The sequence below is a fragment of the Anas acuta genome, chromosome 11 (assembly GCF_963932015.1).
Source record: "Anas acuta chromosome 11, bAnaAcu1.1, whole genome shotgun sequence".
Classification (NCBI taxonomy): Eukaryota; Metazoa; Chordata; class Aves; order Anseriformes; family Anatidae; genus Anas; species Anas acuta.
The window spans coordinates 7,577,287-7,593,816 of record NC_088989.1 but is presented as its reverse complement, the minus strand read 5'-3'; the positions used below and the strand labels follow the sequence as shown (position 1 = coordinate 7,593,816).

The 16,530-nt window shown below is 46.2% G+C and overlaps 1 long non-coding RNA gene across 2 annotated transcripts; it reads left to right on the top strand.

Annotated features, from left to right (window-relative positions):
- Positions 1-241: 241 nt before the first annotated feature.
- LOC137862698 (uncharacterized) lies at positions 242-7,079 on the top strand. Of its 2 annotated transcripts, XR_011100481.1 has the most exons (5): positions 242-573; positions 4,350-4,546; positions 5,618-5,834; positions 5,993-6,081; positions 6,682-7,079. It is a non-coding gene; the product is annotated as an uncharacterized lncRNA (long non-coding RNA). The 2 variants fall into 2 exon arrangements; XR_011100480.1 differs by lacking the exons at positions 5,618-5,834; positions 5,993-6,081 and having other exon boundaries at positions 305-573.
- The last annotated feature ends 9,451 nt before the right edge of the window (positions 7,080-16,530 follow it).

Genomic DNA, 16,530 nt, shown 5'->3' with positions numbered 1-16,530 from the left:
TTTGGAACCAATTGTTTTGAATGAAAATGGGAGCTCAGCTGAAACCAGTACCGATGAGACCATACCCACTATGTCTAACTTCATTACTTCATCTTCTTTGCCCCTTTTTCTCCTCCTCCTCCTCAACCACAGACCTCCTCAATCACTATCAGCTCCCAGCCCGGCTAAATAGACCTTTTGCTCTTGGCTGACCATTTTAAATGCTGACAGCCACCATCACCACTACACTGCCTGCTTCAGCTGGGAAATGCAGAGCTCCAGTGATCCCCCACCCTCCTGTCAAACAAATAAACTGGTGAAACAAACTGCAGCTGGGGGAATTTCATGGTGGCTTTTCTCCTGCAGCTAGCACAGGAGCAAGGCTGGAAAGGATGAATGTGACGTGCCAAATTGCTGCATACTTACTAAGCTGTGGTCAAGAGAAATTTGGTAAGGAGTGGTAGTGCCTGCCCTGGAGCAGCTGATACAGCTGGAGCTGTCAGGTGTTCGCTCAGACACACAACCCATTCTGGGCTGAAGATTTAGCTGCAAAGTCCAGTACAGGAACAATGTGAGAATAAAGGTTCATTTAAGGTAGGTTTCACTTCTACTTTTCTGTATTCTCTTTGCAGTGCTCAACCCACACAGCCCTCTATCAGTAAGATTTTAGAGCTGAAAACAAGCTCTCGTTGGCTCTTTATCCAGCTATTAGAGATGATGTAAAGCAAGATGTAATCTCTTCCTAAAGGTCTTGCCCCTTTCATGTCCTTAGCGAGTTAAAAGACAGGAGACCCAGGTACTTCACCCTTGGTCATTGCAATAACCAGCTAAAGGAGCAAATGATGGGCTAAAACCCAGATGGTGCTGAAGTCCCTCAGGTGGATCTGCTGTACCAAAATCCAGGGAGCCAGCAGCCTCTAGGGCTGATCCCTTTGACAAGCACCATGGTCTCACTCTATTTCACGTTCACTTTTAAAACCGTCTCCCAAGTTTCCGCCCACAGGGATCTCACCCTGTGATAATGGAGGAAATGCAGAGTTTTGCAGAGGAACGGTGATGCACTAAATAACCCCTGCCAATAGCAGGCTACTTCACTGCCAGCTCCAGATGGGTTTTTTAATCAAGCAGAGCAATATTGATGGCCTCTGCTTGAGCTCTTTCACTAATTGCCTTCCAACATGAACTCAGCAAAAGGTATGATAAATCTGAATTCCCACCAAACATAAGGCTGGGATGAAGATGTATTTTGCCTGCACATAGGCAGAAGTCAGCAAACAGTGAATCTTTACACTTAAGTCTTTCTTTTGAAGATGTTTTCACTGACTTCTCTGGATCTTGAAATGCATAATTTAGCATCTTATGTTTTACCTCATTTAAAAGAAGCTGCCAAGTCCTCACCTCCTTACCCGCAGCTTTAAGGCAGTCTTTAACACTTACAAAGGAGCTGTATTAAGTATTCAATGTTCTCTGCTCATTTCCATTATGTTTACTAAGCAGTTAGTATTATTAGGTTGCTGCTATTTCTCATACTACAATATGTGCTATGCAAGTTCTCAGATCTTCAGTGCTCATCTACAGAAATATCTAATGGGTTTTAGCTTCAGGAATTTGTGTTTAAATTGGTATTTAAGAGGGATTATTAGCATAAATGTGAACATAGCTCTAAACTGGTGAAATATGTTCAAACATTACAGAAGACTTGGAACCCGCCAGCAGACCTTTTCCAACTTACCTGCTGTTTCTAATAGGAAATATTCATTAAACATCGACCTGTTGATGAAAAGGAGGAGATGTTTTAGCTGATATTTTTACCAACTGAGTTAACTCTGCTCTTTTCTCTTACTGTACTGAAGATGACGCTGTTTTCAATTATGCTTTATCCTCTGTTCTTGAGGGTTATCACTAATCCACTGTGTCCTTGCAGAATTTTTGCCTTGGACTCTGCTGCAAGTTTGGGAGAACAAAGCTAGCAATTTTTTATACCCATTTATTCCTATTCTTTGACATTTCCACCCAGGGACCTTTTCGTGTCCTCTCTCCATTACCTTCAATATTTCAGCCAGGAAAGAGTAAGGCCCTTTCCTTTCAGCAGCTGTAATCCCTTGCATAATTTCAAACTAAAACTGCTGATGAGTTGAAGGGTCAAAGGAATGCTTGCTCTGCAGAGAAGGTCAGTATGGGGTTGGGGTTCAGTGCTGCTTTGTGCCAGCTCCTTCCTTTTTTGAGGAAAAAAGAAAAGTTCATTCTGCAGGTCCAGAAACAACCCCAAATGCATGGTTGTGTGTGCTTTTGTTCCAAGGGGGAAGATGCCATCTCTGCCCCATGACAGAGGGGACCAGACACATCAGGGCCTCCAGGGGCTGTGCAGGGATTGTCACCTCCTCACACCTGATCATCACCCTTCTCCCACCAGACTCCATCAGACAAATGAAAGGAGGCTGAGCTGGTGTTTTGGATGTGTCTGTGACTCTGAGCAGTCAATGATTCACTGGCCAACTGTGTCTGTTTGCGTTGCCTCTTGAGAAGTGCTTGAACTAGTCCTGAGCATCCCCTTTCCAAACCTCCCTGTGCTCAGGGCATCTACAGTGCTCTGCCCAGCCGCCCTGGGGCCAGGCTGCCTAACTGTGTTAGGGGACAGTAATTTCCTGTTGAGACAGCCAACAAGCTCCCTCATTTCAAATTTTATGCTTAATTTCATTTTGAGCTTAAATTAATGCAGTTTTCTCTGTGCTCCTCTCAGAGCAGTCTCCCTCCCATAGAGACTCTCTGGGATTTCTGCCTTGGGCAGGCTGAAGGCACCTCTGCAGCTTCTGGTGTGCTCAGACACCAGGTCCCTGGGTGACGCTGCTAGCAGGGGGATGTGGAGGTGATGGCACCTCCCTACCTTCCACTCCTCACCTGGTCTGGAGAGCCAAGGCACCAGGCGCTTGGCTTTTCATATGCAAGAGGCTGATTTTGACACAGACCTTGGGCATGCTTGAATCCTGCTGAGCGCAGGCAAAGCACACTCCTTCCTGGCACATCTGTGTCGTGTCCTCCCAGCAGCTCTGCTCTGCCTTTTGGCTCTGCAAATCCTGGTTTGGGGAGCAGAGGCCTCAGCCCTCCCACACAGCAGGGATCTGATTTTCTTCCTGCAAGCGGCCCTGAAACCAAGACAATACTGCAGAGCCCCTTTGGGTGCATTTCCCAGAGGCTCCCAGGTGCCTCTCAGGGAGGTGGTGGCACAGATGGTTCCCAAACCACCCTGGTCTGAGCTGTCCCACAGGTGAGTGCCTCAAGGCATGTGCATGCACCCTAGCTCTCCTTGATTAAACCAGCAGCTGCCACTTCTTCCCAAGCAGAGAGGAGAGCCTAGCTTTGTACATCTTGCCTGCAGCCTCCGATGATTTCCTCATCAAGGAGAACCTCGGTGTCAACCCATCTCTGTAAATATCCTGAGATGTTTGGCTACAATAGGAGCAGTTAGATGCAGGCACCAGGTGTTTTCATTAAGCACTATGTGGTGCTATAATTTTCATTATGTAGAAACTGCTTAAATGACTCTGCAAGGAAGAGAATGCAGTGCCAACAGGGCTTTCAAAGAGTGACAATTTATTAATATTACTGAAAGCCTCGGAGGTCAGCCTTCCATTGCTCTTGATGTTCCATGGCACAGCTGCAAATACTGGGTCTCTTGCAGGTATTTTCCATTTCAATTTACTGGCAGAGAAAAGTGGGGAAAAAAACTTAATGCACAAACAGTGGAATGGATTTGTCGCACCATACCATTTGCTTCAGCAATCTGAACAGAGAAATAAAATTTCCAGAAGACATTTATAAGCATTTCTTTGTGTTTTAGGACTAACAGGTTTATGTGGGATGAGTCACGGTGCCATATTCTGTTTTTAAGAACAGTGACGCATCCAGCGTAATTCTTTCTGAAGTTGCAGCTCAGGACCTGCCTCAGGAACTCAATGCCACCTAGTGAGGCAGTCACTGTCTGCTGTGTGTACAGGCCAAGTTCCCAGACAGCTGGGCAAGGCTCCCTCACATATATCCCCTCCTGGTCTGCCCACTTATTCAATCTCTTGCTTAACTTAATGAGATGAAGACCAGCTAAATCATCTCCGGATGTTTTCAACTGATTAATCAAAAGGGAAACCTACAGTAAGGAGCTTTCCAACAAAAATAATGATGGTTTTGTAGTTGCTTCCATATTGCATTTGGATATTCAAACTACAACCCTGATTTTCATTTTAAAACAACTTTCATTCTGTAATTTCACATAATTTTTCACCTCAGCCTTCCCTACGCAGAGATATTTTTTTAAATGATTTCTTTTTAGAGAAAACGAATTAACTTAGTTGCTCTGAATTGATTTGTGCTTTCAGTTTGACAAGCCAAAAATGTTTTCATTTGGATGAAAACCTGAAAAACATCATGAGCTGGAGCACAACTACTTGGCTCTCCAAAATGGGAACCACTTTGTCCATCGATTTCCCTCCCAATAATTGCTGGGTGAGTCAGAGTGAGGTCCACCTCAGACAGATGACAACTAGGACAAGAGAAGAATTGATCAAGTAAAAAGGTAGGAAAATCCCCAACACTTCCCTATTTGCAGCAAGCGCTTGCTGGTTTATTCCCACAATAAACATGCCCACATCCCTTAGAAGAGTTTAAAGACATAGTAAGCATTTTTTATTAGTAAGGGGTCATCCCAGAATCTTTGCTGAGCAAATGGAAGATGTGTTTGGATTTCCCATCACCGTCTGGTCAGGGTGAAGGTCCCACCAGGAGCCCCAGGTACCCACTGGTGCTGAGGGAAGCTGCAGGATGCTGAGCTGGGCCTCTCGCTGCACAGCGGGGTTTTCTCTCCCACATGCCAGCGCCAATGAATCACAAAGCCTATTGTTTCTTACTTGAGATTCACCTCCGGGGAATTCAGATGAATGCAGGCGTGGAGGAAAGCCGTCTCACTGCCGTGGGAGTGTGTCAGCACTTCACTGCCGCTGGCAAAGACGAGCTCCCCCAGGTTAAACCTTCGTGGTGGGGATCAGCCCGGGCCCTGAGGCAGGGTATATGGAAAGTACACAAACCTCGGGTTCCTTTCTTTGCAATAGAGGCATATGAAACCTCTTCGGCGTTAGGAGATGACCTGTTGGTTAAAACTAGGGTGCCCAGTCAACCAGCACCAGGCTCAGGGCAGCTGCTCCTCTCTTTTCCCCTTCAGGTATCCCTGAGGCTCTGCTCCTGCAGCTGTTTCAAATGTGCCAATATGATGTCTGTCCTATGAATCACGGCATTACATATAGAATCTCATTCTGTTTGACATTCAATCCAGTCTCTAGGCCAAAACATATGGCAGCATATCGAATGCCTTAGCATGGTCCAAAAATTGAGCAGTGAAGGGCTTTTTGGCTGCTCAGGGAATTGTTCAGATCTAATTGCAGTGACAATACAGCAGTTGTTTACCTCTGGATATTTTTTAATTCTTTTCAAAATAGCATGAAGGCTGGTAAGAGGTGGCCAAGGAACAGTAACATGCAATGGTCCAAGTATGTCCCATAAGCAAGGTACTTGGTTTAGCCTAGGGCTTAGCAAGAGACCTTGAAAAGAACAAGCAGCCAAAGTACAACACTATTTTTTTTCTTCTGTTCAGGACTTAGCCATGTTCTCAAATATTGTAGAGCTGGTTGGAGCTTGGAAATACTTTCCTGGGCTTTCAACTTGTTCTTGCCTGCTTCATTATGTCAAATTATTCAGAAAAGCTACAAATGACTGAGATGCAAGGAATGGTCTTGGTACCAGTAAAGACTGAGCAGATGCTGGTCTCCTTCCTGTTGCTGCTCATACATGAGAGGTTCTCCTGGCTAAAGGTTAGACAGCCATAACCTCCATGTTTCTTAATCACCTCATTTTTCCAACAAAATTTAGTATTAGACTTTAAAAAAAAATCTGTGGGAAGCAGGCCTAACTTTTTTTTTCTTTTTTCTTTTTCTTTTTTTTTTTTCTGCATCATCTCCGTTTTTAACAGAATTGTCTCAAAATACTGCAATGAGCACCTGCCTCTCACAACCACTGTGAAGATTGCCTAAAGTTAGAGCAATGCCTTGAAGACAAACCGTATGTAGGAAGGCTAACTATCATTGCTGTGTTGCTAATAAGGTTATTTTAAACTCAAAGTAGGTCACTGAAGGAGTTTCATAAAAAAAAAAACCTGCAAAACACAGTATTTAAAAACATTATCTGAGAACAAAAGACGAACAGTCTCAAATGAAAGAAACAGACCAGGAATTAAGCAGTGCCTTTTACCAGGCAATGGTGCAGCAGCTGCCACAACCTGGGTGCTGTGAGCCCATGGGTGGCACAGGGTGCAGAAGGGTTTGTATGCCCACCGAGGGCATTTTGTCCCCTGCAAGCCGCTCATCCCGAGATGATCGCTGGAGTGATTAGCAAAGAGTTGGGATGAGGTACATTACTGACGTAATGATAATAAATGGAGGCTTTCACTAATCTGCAGGGTGCAGATTGTCCTTCCATAAAATGAGCCAGATGCTGATGGTATGATTTAAAAAGGGGAAAAGTACAGTTTTTCTGTTCAGCCAGGGTTTGCAGCAGGACCCACCTGCAAGACATGGGAATTTTTTCCCCCAGTAGTAACCTGTCCACAGCAGGCTGCTTGATTATGTTTTTATTTATTTATTTATTTTCCCACAAAAACAGTGATTGCTGCAACTTCCCTCTCCTGGAAAGCACAGAAATGTCCTTACTGAGCCAGAGCAAAGGTCCAGCACACCCAGCCATGGCTGCAGCAGAAAAGCCTCCTCCACTGGAGCAGCTAGTCCCATTTGAAGCCTTTCATCTTGGGTAATCAATGACTATTTCCTTATGAAATATCTGAAGTGGAGCACAGAGATGTCACTAACAACTTGCTGAGTTAAATCAAAGTGATAGCAGACAGCTAAGATGTGAGTGCAGGTCCCTCTTTTCTGTAAGAAAAGTTTGTATGTGGAGTTTGGAAGGCTTCCATCCATGATTCACGTTGGCCTTCCAATGCTCTAATGCTCCTAATACTTGCCCGTGAGTGTACCTACCTGTAAATAAATTAGGCTGAAATATTAGACTGCACCTGAGCCAAGTAATTTCTTTCCCGGCAGTGAGATCCTCCAGTTCTGCAGCCCAGCATTTCCCGGCCAGTGCAATAGTCACTATATTTTACAGGCTCAGCTGAGGTGGCTTATTGGGACTGTTTGGTATCCACTCTTGTTTTCATTCACTTCAGTTCAGTGTCCCCCAATTTATGTCAGAAATGGGAGCCCAAAACTTCAGCAATTCCTCCTCTGAGTTCTAATTTACAGCTATTCATGCAAGAGGGAACTTAGATTTCTTATTTCTATAAATAATTTATTTATTTATTTATTTATTTTTACGTTTTTTATTTTTATCTCCATATAGTGTTTGCAAACCAAAATATTGTGATAAGTTGGGAGCTCCTTGTTTTATGATCAGCATTAAGGAAAACAACTCGCAAAAACCTTGTAAAACCAGAAAAGGGTAGACTTCTATTTCATCCATTCCTAACAGATCTGTGCAATGTAAGTTGGTTTTTATATAATATAATTTTTAACGTAATTGTCATTTTAAAACGCAGTAATTAAGAATAAAATCACCACTGATTGGTGTGGCAGCAGCCTGGGTTAGGCACAACGAGGATGAAGTGAACATTAGGAAATGCCACAACAAATTGGACCTAAATTCCACAAAGCTGCTAAAAATACAAACCTTTAGTTATTATCTCATAACGCCAAGTGAGAAAAGCAATTACTGCCGTAGTGACAAAGTGCAACACCAGCACATCTGCACGCGGTAATCATCCTCCTTAATTACGGTGGCACATGGCGAGCATGCATCACACAGATGGGACCTCATTTTGTTGGTTCCAGCCCTCGCCAGCCTTCCCCACGTGCATGAGGGCTGGTGTGCGGGTAGGTGGAGGAGACCACAGTGCCCAAATATGCCCCAGCTCCTCTCCTGCACCGTGGGGAGGACCTGGGGACCTTGCAGAGCCACCTCCTGCAAGTCCCTCAGCGAGCAAGAGCGCAGGACACTGCCTAATATATACCTGGAGAATTTCACATTTGCATTTCACACTCCTCCGTACACTCAGATGGACGTATTCCCAATTAGCTTAACTTCTGCTCAAGCTGGCAGAACTGAGACAGGAGGAAATATTATCTTTAATGTCAGGGACTTAAAATATAACCTTTTCAGAGCACGGTCAGACTCTGACCGCATCTGAGGCCTCTAAACGATACTTTAAAGGAGATAAATAATATAATAATAGATAATAATAAATGTCAAGTTTGTCATAACTTGGAAATGCAATTTACCTTCTCAGCTGGAGGGAATATAAGCTTCTATGTTGTTCTTTGCCATTAACGTTCTGCCTGTTAATATGCTAGGTTTCTATAATTATCAACCCTCCGCTCATTATATTGGTGGTTGATTGAATGTTTGGAGATACGCACTTGCACCTCAGCCCACATCTTGGCCCTTGATTTATCAAATCTGAGCAGCCAAGGCTCTGTCTATTTAATAAAGATGGAATGGCTCAAGGGAGCTCTGGGTATTGTTGCTGTTTGCAACAGAAAAAAATGAATTACTACAGCTTTGATCTGCAAGGTTACCCCTGTCCACAGTACAAACATTAATTACATCTAATGATGGGGTGCTGCAGACAGATTTTAAGAAACTCCTTAATAAAGTTTGGGAGACAAATGCTTGTAATTGCGTTATCTGTGCACAGGGCTGAGCAGCTCCGGGAAGCGTTGTGTGTGCTCCTTGGCACTGCCACAGGGTCCAAGGTCCTGGCTCAGCCAAGGGCAGGGATGGTGCTGGGGGGGTACAGTGTGTGGGCTGGGGTAGGAAGATTGTCTTCACAGAACTTCATGTGCAGTTGTGTCTTATCTCCTGCATTGCCAAGAAATCTTGTTCTTGCAAGGACCTCAGTTATCGTGAGAGCTCAGAAGATAATCAAAGGTACAGATAAAACCAGTGAACAAATTGATCCAAGGCAAGAAGACAGAGGAGATGTCAGCTGTCAGTTAGGAAAATACCCTGCTATCTGCAGGCTTGCAGGAGAGCAGCTGCAGTGATTTCAAAACAAGGAAAAAGGAGACAGAAAACCACTAGAGAAGCATTAAGGTGGTTCAGCTGTTAACTGCAGCATTAATAGCCCTTTGAGAAGCAGAACTTAAAATACAAGATTAAATATTTTAACTGTGAAGTCTTATAATCCATAAAGTGGGATGTAAAGGCACCTCTGAAAGACAGGAGCCCTCATAATGCAGAAAAAGCAGTACCTAATGAAGAAGACCTAGCAGGCAGGTCCCATCTTCAGGAGGATTGTCTTCACAGCACTTCATGTGCAGTTGTGTCTTATCTCCTGCATTGCCAAGAAACATTGTTCGTGCAAGGACCTCAGTTATCGTGAGATCTCAGAAGATAATCAACGGTACAGATAAAACCAATGAACAAATTGATCCAAGGCAAAAAGCAGGCAGGTCCCATCTTCAGGAGGGCAGAACCCTGCCTCACAATTTTTACAAGTGATTTGAAAATGTCTATACTCAAGGATTCGCTCCGGCAAAATAAATAAATCTAATGGAGCAACTTCTCCAGAGCGCGTCAGCTGCTTGATAAAATAGTTTGCAAACTGTACATCTAAATGGAAATCGAGGCCAGCCGTCTCACCATTCTAAGTGTGACAATGAAGAGGTCTTCGTTAGCATCCAGCACGCTGCCAGAGCATCTCTTGCTCACAAACTCAATCTAGAATATTAAAGAGAGTGGAGTTTGCATCTCATGAGGCACAGCTAACCTTACATTTCTCCTGAAATTCGGATGATGCAAGATTCCCCATCTGTTCGTATTTGCCCTGCTGAGAGACTTGCTGCATTTCCTTGAGCAGGCAGACAGGCACGTGCCCCATTGCAGGCATCTTGGTGGGGAGAAAGGATGCTTGATGAGGGCAAGGCAAGGAGGCAGAGCAGGGCCCTGCAGCCTGGTCCTCGTGCCTATCCATCCTCGCGCCCTCCTCCCAATGCGTTCCTCATCTGGATAAATAAATTAAATATGAATCGGATCAGAGAGAATCTGTTTCACAAGCACAATGGGGTTCTGGAATGAAATCCCCATTTTTCAGTATTAAAGCCCCATCCGAAGATTATTGCCAGTAGTGGCAGAGCTTGCATGGGTTTCAGCAGCCTGCAGCCTGGGTGTTTGCTGCTGGAAAGAGTCTGCAGCGTCTCCCTGCTCCTCTCACGTCTCCCAGACAATTCCCAGTGCAGCCAGTTGGTCTGAGCACACGGCTTCAATGGGGAGCCGGGCACGGCGGCTGGGAGCCATCTGGGTGCATGGATATTAATGACGCCTGTAACGTCGCAGGGTGATTAAGGCAGAGACGAGGAGCAGCCAGCACCACTGCTCTGGGGGATGCTGCGGCTGCCAGCGGGGAGATGCAGGTTGTGCAAACCCCAGAGCAGCCACCTCGTGTCTGCCCCCTTTAGGGACCCAAATTCTGACTCCCAGGGGGGTGCAGACTTAGAAGGAGCCAGGCAGTGAAAATCAGCCTCTGGGAGACATTACATCTTCTCCTGCAGATTACGAGGCATCTGGTCTATTCTGGTTTTCTGAAACGCTGCTAATATTGGATATCCTAGCTGCAAATGAGGGTGATCCATCCATTAACATGAACCTTCGGCTGCGGCGGCTCTCAGGCTTTCAGATACAATTGGTTCATTTTCACCTGCAGACTTTTGAAGGGACTGCATAATCTTTCCACAGGCATCACAGGCCATTTTGGCTCTTTCAGAGATTGTGGGAAAATGGAGCACGGAGCAAGCTGAGGCCCCTGCATTTTAAGCACCTGATGTAACCACAGAATTCTTAAAATGCCACGTACCTGGTGGTGATTTTTTAAAGCTGATTCAACAACGCTGTCCATTCATAAAACAGCAGCTATCCAGCTATGGCTATTTCTAGGAATATAAAGTGTAAAAAGATGCACTTTGAGGAAAAGAAATTTGGAGATACAAGGAGAAAATCACCAAAATAAATTAGAATGTTTTTTATAATTCACTGCCCCTCGGTTCATCCTGAGCACCTGATGGATGCTCACAAGCTGACAGGCAATCTCTGGCACAATTGTGGCCTGCTTCCCCTCACGCTGCCTGCAGGGTGACACAGGGGGTTCCTGTGGGGACCTGAGGAGCACCGTGCTCAGCACCCTGCAGCAGCAGCACATCCCTCACCAGTTCACAGATTTAGAAACAGCTCGTGTAAAGGAATAACCACCCGGAGCCTTCCGCCTCCTGAGGGTGGGATCTGGGGAAGCCTGAGCAGCACAAGTAGGTGTGGGGAGCAGCACGAGTGGGGCCTGGGCTGGGACCAAGCTGATCTCTTCACTGGGTCATCCAAAAAGCATCACCATGGAGCTTCATCTCTCCAGTGACCCTAGGTGCTTCTGTACGAAATGCCACACGTTTCCCTCCCTGATTTCCTAACTGCACAGCTGTTCTGGCAGCGTGTGTGTGCTGGGACAGGGGAGGGCACAGCCTGGGTGCTGCTGATGCCAGGCTGCTCCCAGGTCACCCACATCTCTGTGACTGCCTTATGGCCAAACCTGCACTTTCCATGAGCTAAATCCCTCCCCTGCACCTCCCAACACATCCTCGACTCAGTGGGGCTTCCTGCTCTGGTAAATCATGACTAGAGAGCTGAGCCTGCTGTCAAACCTGCTCTGTCCTTATAATGGCATTTCCTTGAGGTGAACCGAAAACCTGTAAGAATAGGAACCTTCTAAGATGTTTGTTAAGTGTAGAGCACTGAGATGACTTAAAGGCACGATCACCTTCTCTTGTCTGCGCAGACACGATCCGTGCTGAGCTCACTGTATCAGCCTTCACCAGACCCACCCAGGCCGGTGCTGTTCCACACGTGAAGCTGTCACATCCCTGTCACGTCAAACACAATCATCCTGTTAAGGGGGAACATTTCTTCTAGACACTGATGACAGGCACCAACCCCCCCGTAGGTATGAAAACGGAGGCTGTGTGTTTCTGCATTATGTAAACTTCTGCCCTGATGTGCACCCGTCATCGTCAGCTCGCAGTGCCAGCTCACACACTTGCCAGCACCGCTGGGCAAGCAGCTTCTTTCTCCCCTCTTTCATTATCATATTCCCCCTTTTTCCCTTTTTTAGAGGCTCTTGCTGTCTCAGACACCCCCATCATTTTTCAGAGTGCCTCTCCCCAGTTTTTCCTCCAGTTGTCTTTCACGTCGCAGCTCATGTGGCTGTAGCAGGGTGTGTGTCTCTCCATTTCTCTCTCTAACCCCCTGCAGGTTTTAGGGGTGGTATTTCAGATTCTCTGAGTTGCCTTCTCTTTGTACTGCAGTGTTTCATAAGGAATCTTGGTGTTGTTGAAATTTGTTGAGAGAGAGAGAGATGAGTGAGACAGCTTCATGTGCTCAGGAGGGCGATGACAGCACACAAGAACCAAGTGTTCAGAGAGCCTGGGGATATGAAAAGACAGAGGCACAGAAATCTCAGGTCAGAAGTGAGGTCCCTCCTTCCCTTGCTGCGGAGGCTTTTGTAGCATTATGTCTTTCTCTGCAGTGTTGCAGAGCCCAAATATATCTGAATAAGGGATATTGGGTAACAGCCGTTTCCCTAAGAAACTCCACTAATGCTTGCTGAACACCTGTATGCATCAATAAATATAAGAAAAACAAAATAAATCAAAATTTCACAAAGAAGTTGTGCTCTGAGAGGAACAAATGTGTTTTGTGGGAAAACAAAGTGAAAAGTATTTTGCTGTGGATTAAAGTTTGTAGGCACCCTTTGAGCAGAGGGCCCATTTCAGATGAAGCCTTGGTGGTTCTTCTTTTCCCTCTCCTCCCCAGCTGTTCTCCTGCACTTTTTCAAATACACTACACCAGCATTCCTCTGATGGCCCCTCACTAATACATCATGGCTTGGATTAGTCTCTTTGCCAATACTGATGGCAGCAGCAATCGTTCTTAGGCTGTGCAAGGTAGTGAAATGATACCTCTTGCATAATGTTGGTCTAATGAAGGATCATTACTTATTACATGGGGGGAGAGAGCAGAAGAGAGCCAGAAAAGTCTTCTAAGCAAAAAGGGTTTTAATTAGCTTTCCAACCCTCTAAGCCAAAGGAGAGCTTTCAGATCACATGCTGCATGCTGTTCTTGTAAATTACACCGGACCTTGTTTCAGCCCTGTAGCAGCAGAGGGCATAATTGAACCAAATCTGAATTTCCTGAGCTTTCCTTTTGCATTTTCTTTCTGGTAAGAAAAGAAGAAGTTTGCAGCTAGAAGGCAGAGAGACCCTCTCACCTCCCACCTTCAGACTCTTTCTGTAGCAAATCAGCGTGTTTAAAATTAATGCAGCCTCCTTACGGTCAAAAGATTTCCCCTTCTGCTCTTTCTGGAGAGAGAGAAATCCCAGCAACCCTTCACAAGTCCCATGGTCCTCATTTCTCCGTAACAGCTACTGAGAGGTCTTTTGCAGGGCTTTTAGGCTGTGTTTTTGTGGGAAGCAGGCACAAGAAGCTGTCTGGCTGCAATGCTTCCCATAGACAGCAGTCTCATATGAGAAGTTCAGACAAAATGGAGAACTGATCTGAAACCAACTCGCCTTGTCTGAACTGAGGTATGGACCTGCCCTGGATACGTTTTCTAGGAAATTTGTGCAAGTTTCCATGCAAAAGGGCTTTTTATTTTATTTTTTCCCTCTCTCTCTGAACACAGGCAGGATCTCACTGCACTGTACTGGCAAACATATATAGCCAACTCTAAAGAGCTGGCAAGTGTCAAGAGGTGGCTTCTGACAGACGAGGGAGCAGGAGGAAACAAAACAAAAAGGAGTGGGGAAATAGGTCGTGCTGCTGCTATTTTTGTATGCATAATATTGATTAACCAACAAACTCAAGCAGTGCTTAAACCAGCTATGTGCTCGAGCTCCCTTGACTATTCAGTGATGCTTCACTAAAACAGTCAGGAAAAAAAAGGAAAAAAAAAAAAAAAGGAAAAAAAAAGAAAGGCATTCCTGTAAGAATCTCAAAGCCCTGAAAGCCCAGACAATTTGAAGCAAGTGCTCTGTGACATAACTTCAAGGCTGGCAGCAGGAAAGTTTGTGCGAACTATAAATGAAATTGTGCTTTAGCCTTTTACTTTGTTAAATTCAGCACAACAGTACTGCAAAGAGTTGGACAAGGTACCAAGACACGTACCAACGGCTGGCCAGGCACCTGGCTCCTGGCCCCTGGAACAATGTCGGTGTGCATTTACCTTTCAAAATGTCTTTATTCCAGCTCAGTCTGGAAAATGGTACAGTGAAAATCTGTGTGTATCCTAAAATATCTAGGCAAATCCCTTGTTTACGAGACAATTTTGAAGGAGAAAATCGGAAAAAAAATAAAATAGAGTCTTTATTTCAAAGGGGAGTCCTCTGCTTGTGCTCTTAAACCCAGAGAAAGTCAAAGCGCTTGGGGCGGGCTGAACACGTTGGGCTGGGAGCTGTGCTGTGCTGATAAGAGCCTCTCCAGATCTGCTGGCAGTGCCGTCTGTCCTCGTGCTGGGGCTCCCCGCACCCTCCTGCTCCCAGCCGCGGTGAGGAGGAGCGCGGGAGGAAGGCCAAAGCCAGCAGCACCGTGGCAGGGGCTTTGCTTTCAGAGCCCCACACACACTGCTCTCGTGGGCTGGATGCAAACATGCTCAGATAATTTCCCTCTCTGGGAAATCCCTGTGGGCTCACGCAGGCTCCCTGCGGGTGACGGCGCAGTTATGTGACCCTGCCAGGTCCCCATCCCGTGGGGACAGACATGGGGGGTCTGGATGAGGTGCTGGCTCTGCCCCTTTCTGTCGAAGCTTCAGCTGCAGCCATCTCTGTCCCAGAAAGTTAATCAACCAAATATTGTTCTTTGGTAGTAAACCTCCAGCTGCTTGTTTTTGACAATTACCCTAATTTCCCCAGTGCTGGCAGGCAGCCACAAGCCTCCCCACGGGACACGCAGCCCCGTGGCCAGCAAAGCCCCTGGGTACCCCACAGAGGTGCTCCCAGGCGTACAAGGTAGGGCAAGGTGAGGTGTTGTGCCATGCTGTGCCACCACTTCTGTCCCCTGCTGAGGCAAGGAGCCCTTTTTTGAGCTGAGCAGGTCCCATGGGCACCATCCTGCTCGTGGCCAGGGCCGCTGGGTGAGCTCAGCTTCGGTTTAGCTCAGCTGAGCCTCCTGCAGAGATCTCTGTCGATATCAATGTCAGCATTAGAAGAAGCTCTCAGCGACTACACGCCTGGATTCCCGTTTCCCTGATCCCAACTTCACGTCTCCCTGTCTGTCAGCAGCTGATACAACGAGAGAAACTGCTTCCAAATAACAAGCTCTCAACTTACGGCGGAGTTGCTTGTTAAACGCGTTACCTGGTGCTTCGGTTCTGTTCAATTACATCCCACGTTCATTCCCCAGCGGGCAGACCTTCTCTGTGGTGAGAGGGCCTCCAGCTTTCTTTCCTTGCTGAACTTCGTTAGCACACGCTGCCTGCAGAGGCTGCCAGCACACGAAGTGGGCTCAGTCCTGGCCGGGTCTGTGAGGAACACCACCTCTGCCCCCCCTTTGGCCTGGTGTTCTGCTGAAAGGGTGCCGAGTTCTCGCCCTTCCTGAACTTTTGGAAATCATCTCCCAGTTTCCACAAGCCCTTTCTTAGCTATCAAAACTAATAATTTCCCCTGGGGACACCGCAGCAAGTGATTTGCTGATGTCCAAGCCTGCTAAGCCTGCCGCACTTCCCCTGGTTCACAAAACAGCCATTTATTTGACTGACAGAGATGACAACCTCTTTAATGCCTCTTTTCCCCAGTTCCTTGGAGACTTCAGAACAATTCACTGCTGAGTAGTTCAAGGGAATAAACTTTGGTGGAAGCAATTAGAAGCGCTTGGCTGCAAGTAGCTGATCATGTAGGGAAGAAAAAGGCCTGTTTGCTCCAGCCCTACGTGATCCTTGGCCTGGTGGTACTGCTGCCATCCTGCCTCGTCCTTCCCCTTGCCTGGTAATGAGCTTCGTTCCCCATGCTCATCACACAATGCTGGTTCTGGTGTTATAAAAAGAGCTCCATGGTTTACCTGGTATTCAGAGCTGATGCAGGTTAGCACACTCCTTTGCCTGCCAGCATAGAGCATGCTTGCACAATAAAAGTTTTGTTTTGTTTTGTTTTGCAGACAGCAAAGCATTCAGGCTGTGATATGGGCCCCGTTGGGTGGAGTGCTCCGAAAGGGATGCCACGTAACAAGCAGGGAGTTTGAAGCCCTCCCCCTCAGCCAGACCATTGATGCAGAACAGTAAGTCAGGAACATGGAAAAGCCAAAAGGGTGTGCAAAAACATTTTGTTCCTCTCCCAAAGCCAGTGCATGGATACTTGTCTAGTTTCTTTTTCCTCCAAGTCCTCACATGGTTATTCTTTATTAACTGATCCTATGATGGCCATACACTTGCCA